Source organism: Panicum virgatum, chromosome 5N (genome assembly GCF_016808335.1).
Source record: "Panicum virgatum strain AP13 chromosome 5N, P.virgatum_v5, whole genome shotgun sequence".
In the NCBI taxonomy this organism is placed as follows: Eukaryota; Viridiplantae; Streptophyta; class Magnoliopsida; order Poales; family Poaceae; genus Panicum; species Panicum virgatum.
Window position 1 is genome coordinate 42045366 of NC_053149.1, and position 12860 is coordinate 42058225.

The following is a 12860-nucleotide window of genomic DNA, read 5'->3' on the forward strand; positions in this document are numbered from 1 at the left end:
GTGGAAGCACAAAAGTAGAGCTAGAGTAACAAGTAGTGAGGCAAACCACAATAGAGACACTAGGATTTGTTTCCCGAAGTATAGATTCACCACCGTGAATCCTACACCTCCGTTGTCGTTGGGCATGAGTCTTTTTCAACACGATCCCTTGAGTTGGGTCTCTTTCAACCACTCCTCGTTTCTACTATCTTGATCCTTTCCACCAAGGAAGCAAGATCACGCCCGCACAAACTTGCCGTTGCTCACCACACTGTTGGGAGTTAACCGGCGATGCTTAGCCATCTAGGAGGCAAGCATCCAAGAGTAACAAATGCCACAAAGATTTCTTGACGTCGATCTCAAATGCTCAAGCTATGGTTGCTCTCTGCGGTTCGAATTTGAGCTCTCACAAGGCTCACTTTGCTCACACAAGCTCAATCTCTCAACCCATCTAAAAGATATCAAATCTAGTTAGCACAACTCACGAAGAGTGTTGGCAGAGCTTGTGATGAGGACATGACATCCATGGATACGGTCATGGTTGGAGAATGGCATGGAGTTCTACAAGGCCATCTAGGGTTTCCAAATCAAGAAGGAGGTCCGAGGTTGATTCAGTTCGAGTTTCCAAGGTGGAGGCTCAAAGAAACTCAACTTCGAGTCCATCTCGGAGTCCAGGAGCAGCCCGCACCAAAATCGACGCCCAGACCAGATATAGAGTCCGTTTTGGATGATCTTTATATGGATGGAAAGATAATTTCAATGAGCTTCCAATGGAACTGGTTTGAGGCCCAAATTCATTCGGACTCGACAGAAATCGTCAAAACAAGTGAACGTCAAGAATCTATTAGGCTGCCGCGACACAATTTTTTGGGCCGTTCGTCCGTGTATCGTCTTGGAGCCCATAGGGGCGTTTCCAGGGGGTCATCCACAACCTAAACCTCATATATTTAGTAGCCTCCACCACATTAGGGTTTGGGTTTTGTTTGAGTTTAGTTTTCCATCGAGAAACTGAATCGTTCATTGTAACTGTGTCGATTAGTCCTTTTTACAGTGATCCAGGGCCCTTGTTCCTGATTCTTCGCGACTGTGTCACTTAGTCCTTTCGTGCCAAGATCTTAAACCTCTTTTTATCATATTTTGCCTCATATACATCTGCAACTTCAGATTGTGTTCTTACCGTTCTTGCTCGTGTTCTTCGATTCGCTTGCAGGACCATCAATCGAGTGCACTTGGTTGATAACCTTCGGAGCAGCGGTGTAACGATTGTTAGGGTTTGAATCCTTGCTGATTTGAAGCCTTGATCGTGAGTTGAGTTTTCCACAAATCGAACTTATCATACCTCTCGGAAGATCGCCGCGCGCGACTCTATCAGTTCGTATCAGATTTGACCGTGTTTCCCGTGAGGTATATTGTTGTTTTCCCCTCTTTAGATTAGTTTTGTTTCAGTACCTAAAGTCCACAAAATGCCCTAAAAAAGATTTGTTTTCCCTGTCCGATAACCCATTTGTGCCGCTGCAATTTTTCTTTTCAGATTACTTTTCTGAATTTTAGTCCCTCACATGTGTCTTTGTGTTGCTGTGTCTAGGTCGATTGATTCTAATTTGAGTGAAGTTCTGATCCTTGTATTGCATCAGACCAGATTGGTTTTTGATATGAGCACATGAACACATTGTTTTTCTCACATATTTGCTTGTGCATAAATAAATTTAGGATTGCATGTTGCTTGCTGTTTTCTCTATGGCAAAGAATTCGTTGAGTGTGCTGCTGAACCGTGAGATTTAAATTGTTCATGTGCGCAGATCTTTTGTCCCTAGAACTTGTAATTCATATTATCTTGCTGCAATTCTGAATTACACAAAAGGAAAAAAGAGAGAGAAAGGAAAAGGCAAAGCGGTGCTAAAAGCTGCATCCAAAAAAAAGGAAAAGAAGAGAAATTTCATAATTGCATTGCATCCTTTGAGTGCTTGGTTTACTTCTATCAGCTTTGCTTGCTTGAACTAGGCCTCAAACGAGTTTAGGCCGACAATATAGACTAGGTTGGGACTACTTTTCAGTTTTGCAATTTTTGAATTGAATTATTGCTAATCCTTGCTACAAAATATTGTGCCTACAAAATATAGACTAGCTTGTGACTCTATCAGCTTGCTAGTCAAAGGAATAGCTTCAAGAAGCTCAAAGACGCCAGGGAACCAGTAGGGCCAAGGGGTATAAATACGTCACTCAAGAAAACTAGTCGTTGAGCTTGTCAGTGCAAACCGGTCAGACTGGTTCCCCAAACCAATCAGACTAGTGATCAATAAACTAGCCATTAGAGGCATGACCGGTCAGACCGGTACCCTAGACTAGTCAGACCGGTCTAGCCTAGAGACAACCCAACTCCAAGGTAAGCAACTCCACTTGGTCCACCAAATCAAGACTTGATCATCCAAGTAGCTTAAAGTTAGTTCTCAAGGGTTTTCTCTCAGGTTTCTCTCTTAGGTGACCTGTGAGCACTTTTAACTGTGTCAATCAATCAATATTGCATCCCTCTTGATAGTACGGCGTACCTATACTCAAAATTAAATATAAATCAATATTTCAAACCATTTGAGCTTTGAAACACTCCAGCTTTGTCGTACTTTGACTTTGTCAACCATGGGACTTCAACATTGCATCTTCTTCTCTTGAGCTAGTGACTTAGCATTCCCATCACATTTGCAAATTTGTCCTTAGAACCTTAAGTCATTCCAAAAAGCATTTGATGCATTATATTGCTTCTTCCAACAAGGTTTAGATATGATACTTCAAACACCCCACGGACACTAGCCACTTTACCTTGGCAATTCGCACATGGTAAGTCATCGCTTCACCAAGGCTTGCTTAGTCCCTCGTTCTAGTCATTTCGGTTGGTTTCTTGACCTCTTACCTTTAACTCATTGAGTTAATCTCCTCATATCTTCATATCTTTGTCTTTGTGTTGTAATCATGAACATTTGATCCTTTAGACAAAGAACTCTTCATTATGTCAGCCATAATTAGAAACCATCTTTGATCAATGCATGTACACTTGTTTCTATTTTCCTTCACAATATGCTTGACTTTTAACAATAATTGTCTTTTATTTGATTCTTCATCACACAAGCCAATGACGACAATTGTTTTACAAATGAATCCCTGTTCATGATATCTTCAACAAAAGCATTAGTTCTTTATCACACATGGTTTTAAGAACAAAACCGAATGCATAACCATATGTATGCCAGGATCACGATTCATACATATAGTGACATTATAAGTGAGTAATCAATAACAGTATCATGAAAAAGAGAATTACAAACGACTAAAAGACTATCAGAGTTATACAGCTTATCCTGAAAATGAAGGTTTCAAACTTCACAGGCAATCAACTGGGGGTTGCGTACGCCTAGAACTCAGCATCATCACAAAGAACCGAAATACAAACATGGTCATAAAGACAAGCATCATCACACAAACACATAACTCCACCGAACAACACATCAGTTAAGGAACGATGCTAAATGTTGTTAATAGGGCTGCAAGGGGTACTCCTAAGCAAGGTTACTTCTCCAGCTTCATTAGTGATGACACGTGCCTCCTTCGTCTTGTCCAGCATTGACTCCATCTTCGTGATTGTCGTAGTAGTGAGAGTGTCACAATTCTTGTTCAGACTTGATTCTTTGGTGGTGCTCTGAATTCTTCATCCAACATGAGCAATAATTTGAGTAGGTGGTACCGTTTCCAATTGCTTCGACTTGGCTCCTCATGATGAACTATTAGCTCCATTTTTCAGATGACTTGGGTAGGCATTAGGATATGTGGCATAGATCGTCTAAGTATTTTTGAATAAAAAGAGATACTTTAGAATAAAAAATCAAGCGATGAATCCAAAGCGGCATTTATTTGGAAAGAAAGGAAAGGCATAAAGGGGAAACTGAGCACATTGTAAATAAAGCAAAGGGAAGATAGGTCCAAAAAAGGTAAGTTAAAAAATTCAAGGAGCAATTTCACAAAAAATTTAAGGAGCAATTTTGCCAGCATATCAAAAGGAGGTGAGCTGGATGAAATTGAAAAATCATACATCAAGGGGGAGGTATGATTGAAATCAAGAAGTGATCCCGAAGAGGGAAATAAATAGACTAGGGTTGCGGGTCTAACATTAGCGAAATAAAAAGGTGCAGATGAGAAGGGATCAAGTAGGGAAAAGTAAGTTATCAAGAAAGACTTAAAAAAGAAAATGATCAAGTAGGGAGAATTTCAATGGAGGGGGTCAAGGAATAAGCAGAAATAGATTTTATATCAAAAGAAACTTTAGAAAACGACCATTGCTACCTAGGCTTACGTCCTACAGTGGATACAGCTCTAATACCACTTCTGTCACACTGGGTTTTAAGAACAAAACCGAATGCATAACCATATGTATGCCAGGATCAAGTTTCATACATATAGTGACATTATAAGTAAAAATATTAGTAACAGTATCACGAAAAAGAGAATTACAAATAATTAAACGACAATCAGAGTTATACAACTTATCCTGGAAACGAAGGCTTCAAACTTCATAGGCAATCAACTGGGGGTTGCTTACGCCTAGAACTTAGCATCATCTTCGAAATCTTTATACACCTTCTCCTTCTGAGCAGCAGTAAGCAAGGGTGAGTACACTTATGGTTGGTACTCAGTAAGCCCACAACAAATAACCAGAATATGATTTATATCCATCTTTAAGTTTATTAATTATGTGAGGGTCCAAACCGCTCATAACCATGAGCACGACTGATATATCAGTTTTCACTCTGCAGAGGTTGTACACTTTCACCACAATTCGCGTAAAAGTTCAGGAGAACTTTGAACTCAAACACGAATGTGCTGATCAGGCAGAATACCATACTTTCGATGTGTGATTGCATAGGGACGCTACGAGGCCTTTACAAAGATTCCCTAACAAATGACAACCCGCTAAGGTTTCAAGTCAAAGCAAAGGATAAACCTCCCTAATGGTCAGCACCTTAGTAAAGGCTGCTACCCGAAGAGGATCGGGCTATACCCCATCGATGCATCCCCTCTTGCCCTTTCGGTAAGACTGTCACAAGCTAGAGTCTCTAATTAATTAGCCAAGACCAGAGCTCATTTAGTATTGTGGTTGTATTGTTTTCTTGGGTGGTTCTCCATGTTTCAATTAAACAAAGTATTCTTGTAAATAAGCATAGATAGAAAGATAGTTAGGGTCACTTGCCTTTTTCCAATGATAAGCTACTCTTACTGCTCTTCAGCTCTTTGCTCGTACAAAGCTTCTTGATTCTTTCAAGCTTCAAACAATGATCCTTCTACTCGAAACAATCACCGAGCAAACATACAAAGCAAACAACAAATATAGCTAAGAACAATACACCAAAACAAAAGAAAAGATTTAAAAAGCATACAAAAGGATAGGGCTTGTTGCTACGGTTTACGGCGGTGCAAGAAAAGCGGAAAACGAAGCCATGGTTGAAAAGAAACAGCTATGGAAAGATTTGTGCTAACAAAGAAACTATGAGCTTCATTTGTATTAATTAGAAACCACATGTAAAGAACATTTAAAAGAAATACCCTTGATTATAATTAACTCACGTTATATTTGCATTATAAAATCAAAGTAAAACTTAGTCAAATTTTCTATATAATTGTCTATGTAGAAATTACACTAATTAAACAATTAATTAAAAAACAGATATGTGCGAGCATCTAAACGAATAACTTCATGATTGGTGTTGAGCTTAACAAATTATAGCAAAAACACATTTACATTGATATTAATCATATTTATCAGTGTTTATGAAAAATCGTGTAACATCTAATTAGCACTAGATGAGAGAACTTTAATCAAATTAAATTTATACTTAATTTTAAAAAGGAACTACGGTACAATACCACTACTAAATGATAGCTTAGTCTATTAGAAGACTAATACAACAAAAACGGGTCGAAACGGACCTAAAACGCAGAAAATATGGGAGAAATGATGATTTAGGGACTTGGTTGCGATTAACTATAGATTGCGAGGGCTAGCAAAAAGATTTGCAAGACACATCAAACTGTGCTTATAGAGTATAATGAGGATAACAAGGTTATAAAGCTATTGCACACGTTGCAAGGATCACGTGAGCACAAGAATCGTTGAAAACAGAGTTAAAACGAAGGAGTTATGGCTAAAACAAGGTTTCAGGGGTTTATTTGAAATAAATTAAAAGATAAAGGGTCTAACTGAAAGGAACTAAGGACTAAAACATAGTTAAAACTTAGATCCTGGGGTTAGCTTGCAAAACTTGAGCTCCTGGATAGTGGGTTGGATTTCGTAAAAGTGTAGGGGTTAAAACAGAAGAAATAGGGTTGATTTGTAAATACTTTTGAACGACGATAGATTGCGGGTTAATTTCCAAGAAACTGAGGGGCACTTTTGCAAGTTTTACTAGGGTTGACCGGTATGGGACTGTTGACCGGTTTTTAGATCCGATTTGGGCCTTTGAAACTCGATCGGACGGCTCGGCGCGGATAGGGGGTTGGGCGGTGGCGCTGAGTCGCCAGCGGCGAGCTCAGGTGGCGGTAGTTCGCCGGAGTTCACCGTTTTCGGTGCTCCGGGGCCCGATTCGGCTCGGGTTTGGACAGGGAGCATTGGAGACAAGGGGGAACATGATGGTGGGCTCGGCTCGGCGAGATAATGCGGCGGAGTGGCGATGATGAGCGGCCGGGGTACTCCGACGAGCCATCCCGGGCTCGGGAATGCGCAAGAGTGAAGGAAACGAGGTGAGGAGAGGTTTTGCCATGCGGCGGAGCTTCAGCGCCGATTGGACGTTGAGAAGGGGCGGCGTGCAGGGAGGTGGGGTGCGGCGGCGCTCCTAGTGCCTCTCCCGAGTAGAAGGGGGCGCGGGTGCCGGCGGCGATCAGGGATGGTGAGAGGCGGCGGTGCTTGCTCTATTGGGACGCGAGGGGAGGAGTCGCGATGGAGCAGGGGGGGCGGCGGAGGCTAGGGCCAGCAGAGGAAGAAGTATTCTCGGTCACACCATATAGGGGCACACGATGGCCTGGTTTGGCACGCACGCCAAAGCAACAGCGGTACCGTATCGTGCCCTGAACTCGATCGAAGGACAGGGCAGGTTGCAGGTGTGGCTCGAGTCGGGCTAGGCCGAATTGGGTTCGTCCATGGGCCGAAGAGGAAAACGGTCCAAGAAAACCAGAAACTATACCGACCAGTATCGCGCTATGTCGATGGACGGAGCGGGACGAGAAGTTTGCGACGGTGAGGCCAAAAAGAGAATTGAGTTGCGCGAGGCTAAACGGGTCATTCGACAACATGAACACAAGAGAGAAGGACGGATCAGTCATGATGAAAACTTCTTATACCGTGTGGAAAGTGGGGCTTGCATGACACACATGCAGAGGATAGTAAATGATCGAGTGTCACCTGATCTCATTGATGAAATCCAAAACGGCATGGGGCGAACAGCTAGCTCGGCCTGCAGGTGTGGTACGATGAGGTCAGGCATGTGTGGTGGCACCAAAACTCGATCGACGAGTCCTGGCATGCACCTACATACAAGTAGAGATTAATTTAGAGCGACGGTGATGATCATCCGAGTTGATCGTTACAACAGAGAATCCTCAACGGAAACTACCAAAATCGAGATACGATTATGTTTGGAGCATGATTTGATCGAGGAAAAAAGCATAGAGAACGGGAAACTCTTTGGATAGAATAGGGGAAAGGGAGAATGGTGAAGTACAACTCGATTTGACTACAACAAGATATTTGGAACTGAAGAACGATGTAAAGAAAACAGGCTTGAGAGCTTTCTTATCTCACGGAGAAACTATGAAGTAACCCCAACTTGGTGAAGGAAAGTGATCGAGGGTGATAGACGGTCGACTAGCTTTGACAAAAAAAAAAAGTAAACTTCACAAATGAAGGAAAAAGGCAAACGGCGAAAACAAGGGTGTCTGCTTCAGTACATCATGAAAAGCTTCGGGTGTACTTTTTGTCTTGATGGGTAACAGGATGGATGCCAAGATCATAGCAATGGTTAAGCTCAAGCTTCCACCGTATGATCTTAGTGTTTCAAGTGAATCGGATTGGAATCGGGTTAAATCCATCCCAAGAAGAAAATAAAAAGGATTTTTCTAGAATGTATTTTCAGACTTCAAACAAATCTAGAAAAATTCTAGACAGATATTTTAAATCGTGAAAACATCCTAAAAATTTCAGGGGTAAATCCTGGAGATGATTTTGAAACACGAGGAATCCAAATACAATATTTGGAACTCATGATAAAGATATTAGAGCATTTCCAATAAATAGATTTAGCTCTCAGGAAATATGAGAATGGTCGCCAAAAGAATAAGGAAAATTCTCAAAAATACTAAAGATGGATTAGTACATTCTAAAAGATAATCACATCCTAAAATTAAATATTTTAGGGTGTGACATTCTTTAATCATGTTGTTATTCAATTCACCAAAACCCATCAGGGCACTTTAAAGGGGACGAAGGAGGAGATAGAAGAGGGGGTGAATTGGAAAAAAGAGAAAAAGACAGAGGCTTGAGTGAAAAACAAAATTTTCTCCCATGTCTCAAGGTCAAATAAAAAATGTTTGAACACCAAATTGTTCAAATTTTCAAGATCTACAATTTTTGTTTCAGGCTCAAATTCATTTGAGCGAAGGTTTGGAAAGTATTTCGAAATTTTGCAAAACTTCTATTTAAAGATCTTATCATTTCATGTGAAAAGTTTCATCTTTACCCCTAGGGTCATACTAGATATTTATTACTCTAGCCATGGTAATTGTGCATATAAATTTGTAGGGGCTTAATTGACTTGGTTTAAAAGTTATAAAAATTTTACACTTGTATTTGCATATTTTCATATTTTCCCAAACATGATAAAATAAAGGTGATACTTGATTTAAATTTTTCCTTAACCTTATATCCATGACATTATATTGATAATCTTTGTTTTGTAATTTAAACACCTAGGTTGTCACAAATCATTCGCCCCCTCCCCCCTCCCCCTTCCCCCTCCACCAAGAATGGCGAATCCCGCCGCTGCCGCCGCCGCCGGCGGACGCCCCCTGCCCCACCTGCCGCAGCGGTGCCGAGTGCCTCGCGCGCCGCGCTGGATCGGGGCAGTGGAGCGCGCGCGATGGAACTTGGGCCTCCCACGGCGGAGTGCGTGCGTCCGGGTGCGGTGGAGCTCGCGCTGGCGGCGCTGCTTGCCGCGGGCCGCCGGAGGAGCTCTGGGCAGCGGCCATGGGGCAGCTTCAGGCAGGACAGTAGGCGGGATGCAAGCGGTGCAGGCTGGGTCGCCATTCATGCACGCCTTCACTGTCCCAGTCGTCGCTCCCCATCAGGGACGAGCCGCTCTGGCCACCGGAGGAGCTCCGGGGCGGCGGCCATGGTGGACAACTTCGGGAGGTTGTCGAGGAGGAGTGAAGGTTGTGGGCCGGGGAGTACCAGATGGTCATGTTGCAATAGGTATCTCATGATGTTGCAGTAGAGATTTTGAGATGTTGCAATAAATACCTCATGCTAGACATATGATGTTGCAATTATTCTTTGAAGATGGTGCAATTATGTTTTTTTGGATGTTGCAAATATTCTCCTCTTGCAAGTTGATGAATGTTGCAAGAAACATGATGCAAATGTTGCGAGAGGATTTTTTTTATCCTGGATTCGATTTGCAAAGGCGTTTTCTGATGCACATTTTGAATGTTACACATGTTGACTTTCCCGTGTTGCAGTTGTTTTCCTCATATGTTACAAATGCTACTTTTTGATGTTATGGTGCGGGCGACGGAGCGTCCGATAGATCAGATGTCCGGCGCTAGTACTTCCATTCCATCAAGAAACCCAATACGCGTGTTCATGAGCCAGAGTGGGCCAAGTAGTTGTCCAGCCCATGTAACGGGCAGCCTCCGCAGCGATGTGTATCGTGCTCAAATTCACAACCTGAAACCGGGAACTTGATTTAGAACTTGTGGTTTTGTTGGCGGCGATGGTTGGCCAGAGAGCCTGCGAGATCCTAAGGGCACATTCAACAGTGTAGACGACAGCAGTCTACAAGCATCTCGAATGCTGCATGTAGACAACAAAATAGACAACTAGTACAATGGCTCATCTATTAAGTCATCTTTGTACTATTTAATTTATACATGTACACATAAATCAAGATCACCTATTTAGCTTGTGTGTGTACTACAATGGGTGCGGAACCCGTCGATCAATATGGGAGCACGTGCCACGGTCGTCCTCTCGTGTGTACTATTTAATTTATACATGTACACATAAATCAAGATCATCTATTTAGCTTGTGTGGGTACTATAAAGGGTGCGGAACCCGTCGACCAATATGGGAGCACGTGCCACAGTCGTCCTCTCGTGTCTCTTCTTTCTCTCTGATCCAACTCAGTAAAACATGTCATCATACAGACGGCTCATTAATTAAGCTCTAAATCTTGTATCAGACCATAATCTGATATCCTAGCTACCACCGAACTCCTGATGAGGTGTTGTATCTTGGGGCATCTCTCCAAACTCCAAAATTTAGGGTCGCTCATCTGTTCTAGTATAAGGATTGTTGCGTGGCTATGACATTCCATATTGTTCCCACTAACCTAAGATAATGTGAAGAACGACGGAAACCACAGAGATAAGAACAAAATGGAAAGAGCAAGGAAGATTTTACGGTAATTTCTTTATTTTTGAGATTATTCATATAACCTAGGGATGTAACATGATTCATCTTTAGTCTAACTCTTGAGCCCAGTGGCCCAAAGCGCAATAGTTCGACTAAAACATGTAGCCAGGTGCAACAAATGCTTACGCCTAGTGCAATGGTTTTTCGAGTGTGATTCACTTAATCGATTTTATAATAGAACAAGCATTATGTGAGACTAACTATCACTCTCCATTTTCAAACATATGGCATTTATGATAGACGTAAAATATTACAAGGTGCGTGCGTTTCATATAAAAGAAATACATGGAATACCTACTCCCCTTAGTTCGAGTATTGTTAGTTATCAGTATGCTAATTTAACTATAAAGTATTACTATTATGCATAGGTAAAAAGCATCGGGATATTTAAAAACTCTTCTCGAGACAAATATACCAATGCCACTATACTAAAAAGTTTATACGGAGAAAGAGAAAGTATAACCGATATCTAACTGATACCAATGACAATGCATGACGAAATCATAGTACTGATATTGAAATCTGAGGCATGAGGTATGGTTTTGTGACTGTGAACCAAGAAAGAAAAAGGCAAACTCGCTTAATTTGCTCTCAGCCTGTCTGCACTCGTGGTCCTCTATATTCAACCTCTAAAAAGAATATTCTGTCCTGATCATCGAGATTCTCTCCTCCATACCATTTTCCTCCGCACCCATCTATCCTCTATATCTCTACTCTATACCAACTAACACATATTTTATTCAACCATCTCCAACTACCATCTCCTCTCTTCTCACTTTTCTTTTTTCTTTTATTTTTTTCTCCCATCTCCTTTCTTTTCCACCCGTCCACTCCCTCTCCCTGACCAGCAGGCCCCACTGACCAGATCTCCCGGACCCGTTCAGCGCCTACTGTAGCATCGGTGATGGCCAGCACGGCGACGAAGGCGGCGGAGCAGCCGGCGGCGGTGCAGGAGCAGCAGGCCAACGGCAACGGCGAGCAGAAGACGCGCCACTCCGAGGTCGGCCACAAGAGCCTGCTCAAGAGCGACGACCTCTACTAGGTACTTGCCCGGCTGCCCGCCGCCCTCATTCCCGAGCTCGCTGCTCGCTGCCGGCCACACGCCGCCACACCAGTGCTGCCCACCGCGCGCCGTTCCGCCCAGCCTGGCCGCGCCGCACGCCGCTCCGCCCGAGCCGCCTTGTTCTGCCCGGCGGCCGGCCGCGCCGCATGCCCCAGCGCTACTCCCCTCGACGGCGCCGCCACTTCCCGCCGGTGGGCCACGAGACCACGCGCGCCCCCTCCCCTGCTCTGCTCCTCGGGTTGGCCTAGCCATGGCTCCCCTCGACGGCACCGCCACCTCCCTCCTCTCGATGGCGGCCCAGCTTCTCCCTCGCGGGGCGCGGCAGCCCGGCTCGAGCTCCGCCGCGGTGGTGGGATCTCCGACCGGCCTCCTCCGCGCGGCTTCAGGGCGGCGGCGGCGGCCACGAGGGCGCCCAGACCGGCCCCGGAGCTCCCTCCCGGCCGGAACCCACAAACCGGTGCCAATGCACTGACAAAGACACCGGTTAAATCCATCAGCCGGTACCAAATCGGCCATGCATCAATGGCACCGGGTGGTGGCACGACTCGGTGCTTATGGAGCAGACATTAGTGTTAACACCAAAATTTGGTAATTTTAATGCCAATGGAGTTTACAGAAGGGTGTCAGCGATTTTGACGATATTGGGTTGAAGATGATGGGTCCCAGGATGCCTGACTATAATTTGAAAGGATTATGTTGGTTGAGTCTGCAGGCGCATATGCTCTGAAGTCACCTGGATGGAATCCTAGATGGATACGAGCTCTCGTTTCATTGGGCAAGCGGTGGAGAGGCTATAGAAGGGAAAAGCTAGCTACGTGTTGTCATGCGTGAAGGAAAAAAGGAATTGATTGTGTTGGTTGCCGATCTGTGGCAAGGATGCGAGATAAGTTCCAACCAGGCACATGCGTGCGTACACGTTGCCGGGCACATTCATCAAACATGTGCACGCGGAGATGCTAGCTGGATCTGGTGCGCATGACTGTTTCCGTGTGAGCCGTCCCTGAATCAAGTAAGCTTCATTAGCAAGGATGGTCTTAGGCCCTTTTCATTTCCCGCCCGTTGAGACTTTTGGCACCGGGTGATATTTTCACCCG